At 40.9% G+C, this 12,539-nt stretch overlaps 1 protein-coding gene across 3 annotated transcripts in view; it reads left to right on the top strand.

Annotated features, from left to right (window-relative positions):
- Positions 1–2,146: 2,146 nt before the first annotated feature.
- Positions 2,147–12,539, top strand: part of LOC117255628 (inactive rhomboid protein 2-like) — a 35,129-nt gene continuing 24,736 nt past the window's right edge. The window contains exons 1-2 of one of the 3 annotated variants that reach the window (XM_033624738.2): positions 2,147–2,292; positions 8,823–8,886. The gene's annotated coding sequence lies outside the window, so the exon portion shown is untranslated. Of the gene's footprint in view, positions 2,293–2,869; positions 2,891–8,822; positions 8,887–12,539 lie in introns of those variants that run through there. The other 2 variants (XM_078165467.1, XM_033624739.2) reach the window with 2 other exon arrangements.

Here is a 12,539-nt window from a genome sequence, read left to right as displayed (position 1 = left end):
CCCAAACCATCTCGATTGGGTTCAGGTCCGGTGACTGTGGAGGTCAGGTCATCTGCCGCAGCACTCCATCACTCTCCTTCTTGGTCAAATAGCCCTTACACAGCCTGGAGGTGTGTTTGGGGTCATTGTCCTGTTGAAAAATAAATGATCGTCCAACTAAACGCAAACCGGATGGGATGGCATGTCGCTGCAGGATGCTGTGGTAGCCATGCTGGTTCAGTGTGCCTTCAATTTTGAATAAATCCACAACAGTGTCACCAGCAAAACACCCCCACACCATCACACCTCCTCCTCCATGCTTCACAGTGGGAACCAGGCATGTGGAATCCATCCGTTCACCTTTTCTGCGTCTCACAAAGACACGGCGGTTGGAACCAAAGATCTCAAATTTGGACTCATCAGACCAAAGCACAGATTTCCACTGGTCTAATGTCCATTCCTTGTGTTTCTTGGCCCAAACAAATCTCTTCTGCTTGTTGCCTCTCCTTAGCAGTGGTTTCCTAGCAGCTATTTGACCATGAAGGCCTGATTGGCGCAGTCTCCTCTTAACAGTTGTTCTAGAGATGGGTCTGCTGCTAGAACTCTGTGTGGCATTCATCTGGTCTCTGATCTGAGCTGCTGTTAACTTGCGATTTCTGAGGCTGGTGACTCGGATGAACTTATCCTCAGAAGCAGAGGTGACTCTTGGTCTTCCTTTCCTGGGTCGGTCCTCATGTGTGCCTGTTTCGTTGTAGCACTTGATGGTTTTTGCGACTCCACTTGGGGACACATTTAAAGTTTTTGCAATTTTCCGGACTGACTGACCTTCATTTCTTAAAGTAATGATGGCCACTCGTTTTTCTTTAGTTAGCTGATTGGTTCTTGCCATAATATGAATTTTAACAGTTGTCCAATAGGGCTGTCGGCTGTGTATTAACCTGACTTCTGCACAACACAACTGATGGTCCCAACCCCATTGATAAAGCAAGAAATTCCACTAATTAACCCTGATAAGGCACACCTGTGAAGTGGAAACCATTTCAGGTGACTACCTCTTGAAGCTCATGGAGAGAATGCCAAGAGTGTGCAAAGCAGTAATCAGAGCAAAGGGTGGCTATTTTGAAGAAACTAGAATATAAAACATGTTTTCAGTTATTTCACCTTTTTTTGTTAAGTACATAACTCCACGTGTTCATTCATAGTTTTGATGCCTTCAGTGAGAATCTACAATGTAAATAGTCATGAAAATAAAGAAAACGCATTGAATGAGAAGGTGTGTCCAAACTTTTGGCCTGTACTGTATGTACAGTATATATAAGAATATATTTGTGTTTCTTGTGCCTTGATTTATGTTATGTTTGTAAAGATTTAATTTATTTTTGTTTTAGTTAAAGGGGTATTGTTTAAAATACATGAATTTGCAGATTATTATTTTTGATTGATTGATTACGTTCATGTTCTTATTTTACAAATAAATCAGACGTTACTCAGTACTTGAGCAGTTTTTTCACAAAATACTCTTTTACTCTTACTCAAGTAATTATTTGGATGACTACTTTTTACTTTAACTTGAGTAATATTGTTCTAAAGTATCAGTACTCTTACTTGAGTACAATATTTGGCTACTCTACCCACCTCTGGTCACTGCTCTGAGTCTGCTTAGAGGGCTGAACAGAACCAAGTGTGAAAACACCCTCATAAGGTAGTAAGTTGCTCTAATCAGATAGGTGAAGCAGAGACACCAAAATTCAAACAAACTAAATTTAAACTTGAACATCTGAGTATTCTCCGAAGGGTTACAGTTTACAATATGGTATTCAGTTGCTTATAATAATGTTAATAATGATGGCCCTTCTTTGCTTCCATATATTACATGAGAGGTGCAGAGTAACCCTGCTGTCCATACAGCTGCACAGAAGCTGCACAGTAATGAAAACAGATGGGCTAATGGTTATGTTAACATTGTAAGATGTAGACCAGTGTTGTATGGACTGCATGAATTAAACAGAAGCGTGCAGCAGCATGCTGTGTATCTGTGTAGCAGTTAATCACTGACTATTAGGACAGAGGGTTCCTGTAACTTCAACACGCGGCCGGCTGTCGGAGGGTTGGCCCGGGCCCAGCTCGCCTCCTCTGTGGGTACGGTAAGTCGTAGCTCCGCCCCCTGCTCCTCCGTGGAGCCGCAGTCAAGGATGTTGGAAGAGAGAAAGAGGGAAGTAGTGACACACTGGTGGACAGTAGCTTACAGTGTCGTTGCATTTCGGACATATACACTCTGCTAATGAATAAAAACCCAGTTAATTCTTCTTGGAGGTGAGTGAAATGAGACTTTTCAGGCATTACATTTATTTTTGGGACGTTAAAGCCGTGAAAAGTTAACGTTAACTTACAGTGTTTGAGTCAACGACCTCTATCGACTTTTTGAAATGAGAACCGGTATTAAACATGTCAAAATAACCGTGTAAAAATAATCTGATTAAAGAAGTTTGAATATTAAATGTGAACCAAAGCTTTTTAAAAGGACAACTAACACTGCTGATGACATTTACTGTGTTAGCTTGCAACGGTCGTTTTCTCTCACCAGCCGCTGAAAGCATGCCTCGACAAGTCCTTTGTTGCTCTAACGTTACCCGCCGGGACAAATATATACGAATACCTCCATCCATCTCAAATGTCCCTCTGTTATTCCTGTTAAGTTAATTATAGTCGCCATGTGCCGACCAAATTCATTTGTTGTTACACCCCTCCCATTTGTTTTTCAAAGAGTGTAGGAGGGAGTGTTCACACACGGTCTTTAACGGGGTATGACCGGAACAGAAACTGACATTTAATCTGAATTATGACGGATTTAAACCACATTTTGTACAAGTTTCCTAATAGAGAGAAGCAAAATGTTTCTATTCTGGTGTAGGTAAGCTAATCTTTAAAACATATTTTTAGACATATAGTGGTGACTAAATGTAGACAGTCCATTCAGTCATTAAATTGCAGCTTAAAAGTTATTGCAGAATGTGGGAGTAATGGTTGTGTGGCTATGTGTCCTCACAGATAGCCCTCCACCTCCTGCAGAGAGTTACATAATTCTGTGCCAGTTTTTGTCCACCAGCAGCCCTCACAAGGGTCTGCTGAGGACAGACCTTATTAGATATTTGTCTTTGGTCTGATTGTGCAGGACTCCTTTGCAAAAAAAAGGGGGCAAAACCTGTTTAAGCATTCCCATTAGATTAATGTAAATGTCAGCTCATTGCTGCACAGTGTAAAGTGTGAAAATGTAGGTCAGTGTTACTCAGTGTGAGAGTTTCAGATGTGTTGGGTGATGGGTTGTATTTGGTTACAGTGGTGTACAGTAACGTCAGGTGCCAACTCAGAGTTCTTCTTTTTCCATGTAAATTTACAGTCTCCTTCCGTTTTCAACCACCGCTGACGTGTAGATACTTGCACTGTCAACATATGATTAATACTGAAATTATGTACTTATTAAGTACTCCAGGCCTTCATGGAGGTGGGTAGTGTAGAGAAAATTATAATGTCAGTGATATTCACGGTATTACTGAGTGTTAGTCATATGATAATTAATGAAAACATCATAAAAACAAAATTGAATCTAACCTTATCATTTTCTTTAATATTTTGAGTTAGAGCATTAACAGTCTTTTATTCTCATGGCATGGGTGTGTTATGAGACAGTGGGTCCCTGGGCACAGATATAAAAAAGGCCTCACCACCACTCCTACATAGGAGCAAGACACACAGACTTTGTTGTGGTTTTCCATCAGTTTTGATGTTGTTTTACATCTCTTTGTAGTCATGCATCTTTTTGTGTTGTTGTGTCCCTTTGTGGTTGGCTAATGTTGTGTCATAGCCCTGGAGTACAGTACGGTTCTGTTCAGTTCGGTTCCGCTCCGTACCGTCCCCATTTTTGGTCCCCCCTCGGTTGGGGTACCTAGCGCACAGATCTGGTACTAAAGGGTGGAGCTGTGACACTGCAGTCTGTTGGTCAATAGCGCATGTTCACTCTACTTAGGGATGACTTGTGGCTGGTTTTGATGCTCATGTAACCACTGTTCATACTGTGAAGAGTTTTTTTTAGTAAACTGTAACTATAAAGTGAAAGGATGTTTTGCTGCCTCTTGCAGCAGCTGGAGTCAGAGTAGTAAATTACTTCATTCGCCGGGCGGACTGCTGGCAACTTTTAATGTTACTCAATGCATGAGTTGAGGACCTGAATCAATCAACACACCTTAAGTTTCACTCTGATGACTTTGACTGTTACTTTAGTTTTTATGACATACACTTTTAGTAATGAGTGGACCTTTAAGCGTTTATTATTTTTCAGCCGCGTTATGTGAAGGGCAGATATTCAAATCCTCACTCAGGGAAAAAAAAAAAAAAAAAAAAAAAAAAAGCATAGCGGAGCATTGTTCATGTGGGCTCCGCTAACACTAAACCCCTGAGCTTGCCTGGGAAGGACTAAATGCACAAACCCACTATTGTTGAATATCCCATTGAGAGAGACTCTCACTGCAGCCTGTTCTGTTTTGTTCTGAAAATGTTGGCATGCATCCCTGTTTTGTGGACAATAAATGAGGTGCAGGCTTCCATCTGTGTCACCAATAATGAGGAAATACAGAATGTGCTGGACGGAGCAGTGAGTGACAACAACCCGCCCACATTTAAGGGAACTGAGGTGGAAACACTAGGGTCTAGGTACCATGTCTGAAGGGCTACTTTCGGTTCAAGAGGTATCATGCCGAAAGTGTAACAGGACTTTTGTGTCTCTCTGTGGTTGTTTTTCCCAGTTTCCATAGTTCTTTTGTGTCGCCTTGCAGTTTCTTCACATCTCTTTGTGGTTTTTACGTGTCTTTGAGGTCATTTTGATCTCTTCCTGGTCGGCACGTGCTAATTTGAGTGATATTTTGCAGGTGAACACGGGGGTAGGGGCCCGGACATGTTGGGCCCCTGGACCTGTGGCAATTAGGCCTGTTCAGTGATTCATCCACGACTCATGGAGTAGACGACTTGAAGGTGCTAGTCATAGATTTCCATTGAAAAGAGCCCTGTCTCGTAAGATAACTAGCCTACGTTTTTAGGCAGTTGCTCTCCGCTTTAACACAATAATTAACAATTATGTTGAACTCAATTGTTTATAGTGACTGCTTTATAGTTTATTAGTTTTATCTTGTACAATATTTCAGATGCTCTGTCAGAACCTTTGCTGTTACACTTACACTATACAGTGTTATTATTACACAAAATTGTCGCATTGCCTATTATTGTTTTTCTCGGAAAATGCTTGTGGCAGCAGTACTTTTTAAGTTGCCTTCACTAGTAGGGCCTTTAAACCTGTTTCCGTGTCATCACACAAAATTCACAACTTTATTATGTCATTGCACATGCAGCGCCCAGTTAAAATTATCCCACATTATGATCTACTTTATGTGCACGCATTTGCGCACAAGTGGAAGCAGTGAATAATGATTTACCAATCGCATGGTGTTTTTCCATTTCCGTCTGCATCATACTAAGTTTTTGGCAATGCAGAAAAAGAGGAAATACATTGTTTTAGCACAGAAGGCAGCTTGTGTGTTGTACAGAAAGCAACAAAGTAACAGCTGCATCTGCATGGTTGAGCCGACAAGTCGTTTGCCACACCTGCACACCTGTCACTGTGTCAACGGACTGTGTCAAGCTGTGACCCACTACAAATTTGAATATTTACATTCCGTCCCTACAAGGAAGCACGAGTTCAGGCCAAAAGGTCACATGCTTCGTCAGCATGTAAGCCTCTGTCTTGACATAAAAAAAGCCATGTAGAATAGAAGGATATGTATTTGGATGTCCTGTTTTTTTATGTACATGTTTCCAGAAATTAGATTTTGCCTGTAGCTGAACTTGGTTTTAAACCTGAAGTTTACCGGAAGTTAGAGTGCAATAGTAACCGAGAATGCCTCTGCTCAGTGGTTTCAGTTTCTTCATTTTTACCTCCCCATCAACCACAGTCCACTTTATCTGATAAGAATGTGGTTTTGAAGTTTGGAAACCCCTTTGCTTATCCACTTGCATACAGGGTCTTCCAGTCTGTCGCAGAGTCACAATCAAGTCCTGTCATCACTTCCCCCTCGGGCTTTCCTTCCATGATCTTATCTGTTTTCAGCTGCTATGCGATAACACGCCCAGAAAACACTGTGCCTTTTTTCTAGTTGCTGGCTAGTCTGTTGAAATATTTTTCTTGCACTCCCAGGCCTACCTTCGTTCCACAGTGCATGACACATTATCTTAAAAAAGACTGGGACACTCCGGAAATGCCTTGAAGCCCAAAGTCTCATAAACCTTAAAAGGATTTCTGTGGATACTCTGGCTTTGCCATAAAGCTCTGAATGGGGCAGAGAGTAGGTCGTATCGACCATTTACATTTATTGTGGCACAGAAACTGCTCATTTTCCTCTATGTTTCTTCCACGAGGAGACAGAATGTCTTTACACACATTCAGTCTGGCACCACAGCTAATTTGTGACAGTGGGTGAGAGTTCTCATTTTAACAGCCAGGCTGGGCCAGTCAACAAGACTTTCTCTGACGAAACCCTCAGAAGTTCGCTGTTTTGGGTGACACATTGCAACATACACACATGTATGCATGCGCTTGTTGCACCAGTGACAGAGAGGAAAACCCAACAGGGTAGCTGTACCTTGTTTTATGTGTCCACACGCTGTATGAATACTAGTTATTTAGGTCACATCTTGAGGAACTCTGGGCCTGGGAACAAGGCTGTGAGGAATTGCATAGTAGCTCGCTGTTATGCAGGTCTGGGCATGCACACTCTTGGAAAATGGTGCAATGTTTTTCTGGAATGGTTAGGTGGAAGCCAAGGTCCTTTTCAAACAAGATGCCTCAATAGTGAACTTGAATTGCTGTCTTCTAATAGCTTTGAAATGGAACTATTGATTTGTTTGAGGCACCAAAGTGCTATTATCAGCCAAAGATGGGTAATGGGATATGTAAAGAATCAGGGTTTTGTTTAGAGAGTCATCAAGAGATATTGTGGTTGGAAGTGAAGACTGAGGGGGCTGTTTCAATTGTTGCTCTGACTGCTTGAAGCGCACACGCACAAACACACAGATACCGCTGAAACTCACACACTCTCCTACGCTTTCAGTAGCGTTCAACTGATGAATCTGCTGCTGACATAATGACTGTCTGCTCAGTCATGATCAGTTTGAACCCCACACACAAAGCAACAGCGCAGGCAGACCAAACCAAACGTGCTGTCCACCTAACATATGTATGGACTTTATGGATGTCATTTCATTGCTGCCATCACAGGTTTGGATTGTCTTTAAAGAGGTCTCGTTACATCAGGGCGCTGCGCTTCGTTTTCAAGGCATTCTGCCAGCTGACTGCTGGCCCGTGTCCATGTAAGCTCCTTCGCAGTCAGTTCTTTCTGGTCTTCCATTTACAGCATAGGATTTGTTCAACAGCTCAGTTTGTTAAGACAGATAGGAGATCTCAGTTTGTCAAACATTGAAACAGGAAAGAAAACTAGTGACTCTTTGCACGTATGTACATATATTTGAAAACAGGAAAAGTTTGTGACTTTTTCAAAATTGGTCAAGAGTCTTTGTTATGTTTTTTTATTGAAATGTGACCTTAACCAACGTGCATGTGTTGCCTAAACCTAAGATAGGAGTCTTGATGTGCACCCAGAGCTCTGCTGTGTCGGTCCTGCCTCCTTGGCGAGCCTACGCAGTGCATGAATGTGGTGTTTTGTTACCTGAAAAAAATGTTGTCTCTGAACGTAAGCCAAGCAGCCATTATGCTGCCGCAACAACGTATATAAGAAGGCAGTTTAGTAACATAGAGCCAGAATGTTTAGGGGACAGGGTGGGGTTTTACATAGTTACATAGTTCATTGCCAATCGAAACAGGGATTCGAGAAAGTTGCCAAAATCATCTTAAATCATCCACTTGAGACAGTGAATATCCACAGCAAATTTCATAGCAGCCTGGCTAGTGTTTGGCCCAGACATCATGTCTTGACAAGTGGCTTCTCCATAGTATGATTTAGAAATGGGAAATATTGTCAATAGATTGTGTAGTATCTTTAGCACCTGATAAATGTAAGATCATGCCAACAGTTATAGAACTGAGATGTATTGTTTTTTACTGGTGTCCAATCAAATATATCAAGATCATGGCCATTTTTAATAAAAAATTCACCACCAGTTCTTCATGTTCCCCTTTTTAGATTCATTGTTTGAAGAAAATTGCAATTGTTTGAGAATGATTTGCTTCAGGGAAACCGACTGACAGTGTTATTACACAACATCTCCTTATGTTACTATTCGAGCTCACACTGTTAGCGTGGTCAAGTCCCACATACAAATTAGCACTTGCCGTAGTTGTCCACACACTGAGTGAGTGTGTGAGACATAGAGTCTGTGTGAGGATGTGAACATTGTCTGAACACCAGCACTTGTACTCACTTCAATCCTCAGTGCTGTCCTCCATCTTTATCATGAAACGGTTACACTTCCAACTAATTTTCATTCCTCACTACTCATTGCACTGATGCTTCATTAATCACACTTGCGCTGTAAGCCTCTGAGTAATTGCATGTGTGAAGTTATCTTTAATGGATTTTTGATTGCTGTGTCTGCGCGTGAATGTTCTCTGATGGTGTTTTGAGAGATATTTATTGGCAAACCTGAACAACACTCATTGCATTTATAAAGCTTTATGAGAATTTTTGCAGTTTAAATTTTATGGTACATGTGTTTGAATAGTTTGAATAAAGTCACAGTAAGCAAACAGTTATTCATGCTTTTTTTTTATATGTCCTTGTCAGGATCTACAAGGCAAACTTGGTGGATGTAACGAAGAAAAAGAAGTGATGTGGCACTTTTCTGAAGGTCAGTTCCTCGTTTAGCCTCAAACAGTTTCAGAATAAGTCCCCAAAACAGCGCAGACCACAACAGCTACTTCCGCTGTGGACATGCTCAGCATAATGATGGACTTATTCATAATGCTAATCTCAAAATGACTCATTCGGTGTTGAATTGTATCATTGTAGAGGGCTCAGTTATGTTGAGGTAAATGTTCATGATTACTGTAATTAAAGAACGTGTGAATAAGTCAAGTCTTACATTTCTGTACATAAGGGAAGGGTGTTGTGCAATGTTGTCTGGAGCCCAGGTCACACATTCACACCAGTGTCAGAGGTGCTATAATGTGACTTGTTAAATAGGTACCTCCTGACTCAGAGTTATCATCGCTTTTATAATGTTTGAGCATGAAAACTGGTTTTGCAAGTGGTAACACATGTCAGGAATCTTGCTTACTTTCACCCATGAAGTAGACTGAATGTTTTCTGGGCTACTACAAGTTGCTCTGAAGAGTCATGTAAATGCTTAAAATGGAAAAGTAGAAAAAAAGCTGAGCTTGGCACACACAACACTTGAGTTCAGTGAGACTCACTCTTTTCTTTACACAGTAAGCAGCATCAACAAGCCTTGTATTGCTGTGGAGGCGCATAGTGTAGTTTCTCAACAATACTCTTGGCTCAGATGTGAGAAGAATTCCAAAAATATGCAGTGAGTAAAACAGTGTGGCTGCTCTCGCAGTAGGCATAGCTGATGGTTTTATATGAGAAACAGAAAATATATGGGACTAGCTCTACCTACTAATTATATGTAATCATGGTGTTTGGTTTGCTACAGTCAGCATGTGTTTCTACTCTAGGGCTGCACAATTAATCGAAAAATTCTCAAAATCCCAGTATGGCCAAGTATAATATCCAAACAGCAGGAGCTGCAGTTTTTTGATGAAGGTAAAATGTGCCCCAACATACCATTATAAATGAAGCATTGTGGTGCTACAGTGGTGCCCCAGCCTACAAATCATGTTGCAGACATGAGAGAACAAGCTTGTTTTGGACAGAACCCAGCAAAAATCACATCATCATCATTTTTATTTATTCATTTATTTCAGTTCAAATAAAATGCAAAAATGAGCATTGCCACTTAAATCATGATCGCAATATCCATCAAAATAATTACAATATGACATTTTCTGCATATCAAGCAGCGCTATTCTACAATATTCTAACCTTGTTTATTGTCAATCAATATAACAGCATTTAAACTTATGTTAATAGCCTGGAAAAGCCCACCGGTACCTTTGGTATGTTTGTCAAGGGCTGCCTACACTAAACATAATTCACAACAGTGCGCTTGGTCCAAATCGAGTCAGTCAACTGCTGTGTAGAGTGAGTGTGGCAGAAGATGAAACATGATATCTTCCCTACACCCATACATGCCGGTTCTGTGTGGAGTTTACAAAATGAGGACATTTTGTTCTGACTGCATTTCCAACAGGGTAAATCTCTACAAAACTATACAGCTCTGAGTGAATGAGCTCAGTCTAGCCTGTCTCCAGTTTCACAGGGTATAACTCTGCTTTGAGCATCATGGGAACACGCTCAAACAAACACACCGATACATTCACAGGGCAGGCCTCTCCCAGGGGGAAGAGACTGAACCATGGTGACATGGTGACACACTCTCTGAGGGACATGTGATTCCACCAAACACAAGAGGAGGAGGTGGTTAACACACAGTGACAGCACAGTCCTGCTGATTAATGGTCAAGCGATGGACTTTTTAGATGAACCGGTGAATTGTTAGATGCTCAAGAGGCACAGATACTTCTTGGAAATGGTACTTTCCATGTCATGTGATGACATTAGCTATGGATGATGTCATTGTGGACATGCCTCTTCTTTGCTCTCTGACACATGACTCTTTGGGATCTGAGACCGCACCGCAGTGAATGAGTTCACAGGTTCACTTGACACAACTGAGGGTGGGGAGTCATTGGATTGTCTCTCCCAATGTTTCCTCTATTTTTTCCCTTTTTATATCCTGTCCTGTCTCAGTAAGCTTAAGCTGAACTTCAGCTGACCTTGACCTTTCATTTCATATCATTTCATCCATGGTTAGAGAAACACAAGTGAAGAATGATATACTGTATATGATTTGACCAGAACCCATTCGTTACATTTAAAAATAAACCATCAGATTAATTAGATGTGTTTAGTACTAGTGAGAGAGCACGGATGGTTTATGATTAGAAAGAAATGATCCATATTTATTTAGCAAACATGTCCCCATGGAGGTGCTGCCTGCTGGTACTATCATTGCTAGACACAGCTGGGAGAAATCATGGTTATGGATTCAGTAAAAATAACTGAACTCATTCCTCAGATATTTTTCCTGTCGGTGGCATCAACTGTCTGTCAGAGCAGGCTTGCTGCATAACACCTGTAGAAACGTGTCTTCGTCAGTTTTCTGCCTGTATTTTCGTCTCATCTGTAAACACTACTGTGGTCATTGACCAAATCAGAATATTAAATTAGCTCAAAAAAAGAGATGGCACCACATAACAGTAGATACTATTTATACACACTCATCATCAGGGAGTTGCATGCTGTTGATTGAATTCATCTCCATGCTCTATATTTGGGGTCTCAAACTCAATTTCCCAGAGGCTACTAGCCACATTGTTTTTATCCTTGGGGGACCGCTTGAACCGTCTGAGAAAAACAAACTCCACTGTTTTCGGTTGTGTTTTTCAACAGTACATTTAAGCAATATTAGCCTTGAGTGGCATGTGTAGATTAATGCCACACGAGATAGTATTCCTGCAGATTGGCAGCATTATCCTCGCAGATAAGACACGGTGCAGGCACATTAAACTTGATTAAAAAATAAATGATTGTTCACACAATGAGGTGCTGCTTGCATAAAGTTAAATGTGCAAATTTCCAACATGGTGGGGGTCGTAAAAAAGGTCTAGCAGGGAGGATCTTGGCCCTGGGTCTGTTTATTAGTTTGAAGCACATGCACTATATCATGCCACCTGTTATTGTTATTTTCTTTGGAAAAAAAAAAACAACTCTTAGGTTGCCATTATAATATTGTTTTGAAAATATGTATAACTCCAAGAGAGCCGAGTATCGAGATGCATGTTTTTAACAAAAAAATATAAAGGCAAAGCAAGTTTATTTATATAGCACACTTCAGCAACAGGGCAATTCAAAGTGCTTTACATAAGTGCTTTCTGACTGGTCCAGCCACGGGGTCAAGATTTCTCCTTAGTCGTGAGTTCAAGGTCCACACAGTTTAATATACTCAGCATCATATTTGTGTTTGGCCATGTCGTTGAGCTAGTTTGCTGTCTCTGTCAAGTAGCTGTCTGTTAGTAACTCACTCTACAGCAGGAAACAGCACTTCAAAAGTGCCAGAAATTGACTGTACTTCAAAATGTTTTTTTTTTTTTTTTTTAAACTTGACATGTTCGAGCGTCACTTGCAGTCCATTCAGAATGGACCAGCAACCCACTTTTGGACCGAGACCCACCAGTTGGGAATCAGTGCTTTACACAAAACACCAGAAGTATCAAGACAATACACTAAAGAAATACATTATATGAGGTAATTGAGATACAATTAAAAACAGTTACTGTAAAGCTAATTGAGTAGAAAAAGAACTTTAAAAGAATGATT

Source organism: Epinephelus lanceolatus, chromosome 3, assembly GCF_041903045.1.
Source record: "Epinephelus lanceolatus isolate andai-2023 chromosome 3, ASM4190304v1, whole genome shotgun sequence".
Taxonomy (NCBI): Eukaryota; Metazoa; Chordata; class Actinopteri; order Perciformes; family Serranidae; genus Epinephelus; species Epinephelus lanceolatus.
This window is presented reverse-complemented; position numbering and strand designations above follow the sequence as displayed.